The sequence below is a fragment of the Primulina eburnea genome, chromosome 8, assembly GCF_022965805.1.
Source record: "Primulina eburnea isolate SZY01 chromosome 8, ASM2296580v1, whole genome shotgun sequence".
Taxonomy (NCBI): Eukaryota; Viridiplantae; Streptophyta; class Magnoliopsida; order Lamiales; family Gesneriaceae; genus Primulina; species Primulina eburnea.
Window position 1 is genome coordinate 15381089 of NC_133108.1, and position 4945 is coordinate 15386033.

At 40.1% G+C, this 4945-nt stretch overlaps 1 non-coding gene across 1 annotated transcript; it reads right to left on the bottom strand.

Moving 5' to 3' along the window:
- Positions 1-2914: 2914 nt before the first annotated feature.
- On the bottom strand, positions 2915-3021 carry LOC140840328 (small nucleolar RNA R71). The gene has a single exon (XR_012119914.1). It is a non-coding gene; the product is annotated as a small nucleolar RNA R71 (small nucleolar RNA).
- Between the last annotated feature and the right edge of the window lie 1924 nt (positions 3022-4945).

The window sequence follows — 4945 nt, forward strand, 5'->3', positions numbered from 1 at the left end:
CAAGAGATGTGGAATTGGTTATAGCCCAAAAGTTGTGACTGTTTCTCGAAGTCAGCAACCGAAAATTTTCAGCAAAAATTACCCTAATGGCTACTCAAATTACTACAACGGTAAGCCAGTTCAGAAAAGATACTAGCTGAACAATCAGTTGAAAAAGGGCAAATCACATGTTGTATCTCCTGCACGCCGTACATCAAGCACAAACAAACAGAGAAAGACCATCTGGAATACAGCAACTGGACGGTCAGTTAGATTGATCCAAGTCTGGATTCCTAAATGACTAATCAACTTTGGACCCAAATAGAAAAAGGGGTACCAGAATCTTATCTTGTGTGTGATTGCAGGTAACAGGTACAAGCTTTGAATCTATATGGTACTTGGATAGTGGATGTTCACGCCACATGACAGGAGATTCAAATTTATTATCTCAACTGGTCAAATATACTGGACCAAACATCAGTTTTGGAGATAATTCTAAAGGTAAAAATGTGGGTAAGGGTAAGCTTATCCATGGTAACTTCACCATTAATGATGTATTATTAGTTGAGAATCTTAAGTATAATCTGATCAGTATCAGTCAGTTATACGATAATGGATTCTCAGTTCAGTTTGACAAACATTATTGTTCAGTCAAAAACTCAACTGAAAAGATCATCCTAACTGGCAAAAGGTGTAGAAACACTTACAAATTCAGTTGGAATGATCAAACTTATGCACCAGTATGTTTTATTGCCTCAAAATCTTCTAAAAACTGGTTGTGGCATAAGAGATTAAACCACCTGAATTTCAAGTCTATTGCATATTTGAGTAACCACAATCTTGTTACTGGGCTGCCCAAAATGTATTTTATGAAAGACAAAATTTGCTCAGCATGTCAATTTGGTAAACAAATCAAATCTTCTTTTAAGAACAAGGGTCGTTGATAAGTGCATTTTGTGCACTTAAATTATTCTTATATTTCATACAGATTGTTAGTCTTTTTCGGGCGGAGTTACGCGTTTTTGTTATTTTTGGTGTGATTGCAGGAATCTAGGTGAGACCACTGAAAGGGCGTGAAAAGGAGCGAAAATGGTGCCTAGTAGAAGAAATGTGAGCAAGCAAGCAATGGAATGCAGTAAGCCCCGCGCATATGCGCGACGTATTTCCGCGCACATGCGCGCAACTGGCAGAAAGATTGGCGCATATGCGCCCCCAAAGCCGCGCACATGCGCGGCCCATACAGTGAGACTCGCGCATATGCGCGAGAAATGCCCCAAGAGAAATACCGAGAGCAGCGCGCATATGCGCCGCTCATGGCGCGCATATGAGCGCGACGCGAGTCCAGAATAAAATAAGTCTCAGCGTGATTTTTAAGGGTTCCGAAAAAATATTCTTACGACAGTCGTCACACCACTCGAGTGCAAGGAGAAAAGTCAGAGCGCACGGAGCACGAGACACGAAGAACGGAGATAGAAGACGTTGAATCCGGACACGGAGAAGCCCTTCCATCTCTCGCCAACACGTTCTTAATTCTGTTTCTTGCTTTTATGTTTTTAATGATTACATACAGGTTTTGTAGTGATTTAAATTCGAGCATGAACTAATTTTATTTTCTAGAGATTGACGTAGTCGTGGTCGAACCTATGTGAATGACGATTTGAATTTTCATTGAATTATTTCATCGTGTTTATTTGTGATTTCTTGTTTTTAATGCTTTTGAATTACTGGCCATAATTCGACTGATTACATAATTGAAATCTAACACTCGACAGAGGGGATTGAAATTAGGATAGAAGAAATCACATCGTTAGATATTTATAACGTGCAAAAGACGTATAACTCTGACGAATCCATAAAAGAACCTTGTTTACTTTTATTACGTGTTACGTGATTTTGAATAGACATATTAAAATCAGTAATAGGTAATACATTTCTATTTAACACTCGACAGAGGGAATAGAAAATATTGTGAGTTCTTGGTTAATAAACATGGTGCAATTTAATTATATGTTAGTCAATGTTAATTTAGCATAGGGGAAACTCGACGAAATCATATCTCTAGATTTATTTTCTCAGTGAATTTTCTGCTGCGTTTAGAATTACAGGAATTGTTATTTTATTTGAATTGATTACAAACCAACTATTTGATCTGTTTAAATAAAGTTGAGCTATGTCAATTGTGGTAATTAATATACAGTTTTAAATATTTACTCTTCGTGGGATCGATATCTGTACTCTGTTAGTACTAAAACTTGACACCGTATACTTGCGGTAGTGAAAACACGCAACAAGTTTTTGGCGCCTTTGTCGGGGAGTAAACTATTTAATTGCATATTGATATCATTACTAATTAGTCTTTACTTTAATTTAAACTTTATTTTATTTTATTTTATTTGTCTTGTTAATCTATAATCTTTTTGTTTTGCAGTGCATGCGAAGATTTCAAAATCCAGACTTGCTGATTTTTGATCCGGAAATCGAAAGAACTGCCAGGAGATTAAGGAAAGCAAGGAGAGACGAAATTAAAGCAATGGCTGAAAACAGAGATAATCAGAATGAGCTCCCAAGAGAGGTGCCAGTCCGGGAACATTTCCGCCCAGTCATAAACGCTCACTACTCTGGAATAGCTCGTGGAACTATTGCTGCTAATAATTTCGAGCTAAAGCCCGCACTCATCAATATGGTTCAACAGAATCAATTTGGAGGAGCAGCCACCGCAGATCCCCATCTTCACCTCAGAACTTTTCTGGAGATCACGGATACGGTAAAAATTAACGGTGTTTCTGACGACATTATTCGATTGCGCCTGTTTCCGTTTTCTCTTAGGGATCACGCAAGGAGTTGGCTCCAATCTATACTGCTGGGAAGTGTTACTACTTGGGCAGATTTGGTTACGAAGTTTCTGTCAAAGTACTTCCCTCCTGCTAAATCTGCTCAGCTGAAAATAGATATCACCAACTTCAGGCAGAGAGAATTTTAAGTGTTATATGAGGCGTGGGAGCGATACAAGGAATTATTCAGGAAGTGCCCGAATCATGGCTATGCAGATTGAGTTATTTTACAATGGGTTAGATGGGCCAACTAGAGGGAATGTAGATGCAGCCGCCGGAGGTACTATTTTTTCTAAAACACCTGATGAGGCCTATGATTTGCTTGAACAGGTGACCATCAACAGTTATCAGTGGCCAAGTGAAAGATCTGGATCAAGAAAACCTGCTGGAGTGTATGCTGTAGACCCAATCACATCACTTACTGCACAGGTTTCGGCATTGACCGCGCAGATTGCAGCGATGAACAAGCCAGGCCAATCTACGTCTGAGGTAGAATTGGTGACTGCTGAGGAAGAGCCAGTTATGGAGGAAGCTCAGTACATCAACAACCGTGGCTTTGGAGGTTATCGAGGTAATCCTCCCCATAATACTTATCATCCAGGTTTGAGAAATCACGAGAATTTCTCTTATGCGAACAACAAGAACGTGTTGAATCCCCCACCGGGGTTCAATACACAAAAAGGGGAAGGAAAACCATCTTTTGAAGATCTGGTTGGCACATTTGTGACTGAGTCTGGGAAGAGAATGGCGAGAACTGAGTCTCGTCTTGATAACATGGAGACACACATGGGTAATATGGGTGCCACGATGAAATCCTTGGAAACACAGATTGGGCAACTAGCCAGTGCTTTAAAAGATCAGAATCGAGGACAGTTTCCCAGCATACGAGGTGAATCCTAGGGAACAGTGCAAGGCTGTCACACTTAGGAGTGGGAAAGAAATTGGAATTCCAGAGCCTACCGAAGAAAGTGTAGAGATTGCAGCTGAGGAAGATGAGGGAAAGAGTGCAAGTGGTGGAGAAGAGAAAGTAGAGGAACCTAAAAAATTACTTAAACAGCAGCCCTTACCGAAGGTAAATCTTCCATATCCACAAAGGTTCAAGAAGAAGGGGTTGAATGATCAGTTTGCGAAGTTCCTGGAAATTTTCAAGAAAATACACATCAACATCCCATTTGCCGATGCATTGGAGTAGATGCCCAATTATGCTAAGTTCATAAGGATGTGATGTCCAAGAAGAGGAAACTTCAAGAATTCGAGACCGTAAAGCTGACCGAAGAGTGCAGTGCCATACTCCAGAGGAAATTACCACAAAAACTCAAAGATCCAGGGAGTTTTAATATTTCTTGTGTTATTGGTGGTTCTAGAGTAAATAGAGCTTTATGTGATTTGGGTGCTAATATAAATTTAATGCCTTTTTCTATTTACAGGACTTTGGAGGTTGGCGAGGTCAAACCTAGCACTATTACTTTGCAGCTGGCGGACATATCACTTACCTAGCCACGAGGGATAGTAGAGGATGTGCTGGTAAAGGTAGACAAATTCATATTTCCTGCTGATTTTGTCATCTTAGATATGGAAGAAGACCAGGAGACGCCACTTATCTTTGGAAGGCCATTCCTAGCTACCGGGAAAGCCTTGATTGATGTGCACAAGGGCGAGCTCACATTGAGAGTAGGTGGAGATGAAGTCGTGTTCAACATCTACAACACCATCAAAGGACCAAATGAGGTAAGTACTTGTAAGAGTATTGATATAATTGATTCATGTGTATCTCATGTTGGTGCAGGAAAGTTGACAAAAGACTCTTTGGAGAGATGCTTGTTGGAATCAGCTTCTATACTAGATGAAGATGATTGGGATGTGCAAGAGGAGTTACTTGCTCTCAATACACTACCTAAGGAAAAGAGTTATACCCAACTTGAAGAGTTACTCGAGGATACAAGTAAAGAGGTACCAAAAGCATCCCCTGTATTGAAGGATTTACCGAGTCACTTGTGTTATGCTTTCCTAGACGAGGGTTCGTCACATCCGGTAATTATATCTTCTGCTCTTACTAGTGAAGAGAAAGATAGGTTGTTGAGGGTGTTGAGAGAACTTAAATCTGCTTTGGGATGGACAATTGCTGATATAAAGGG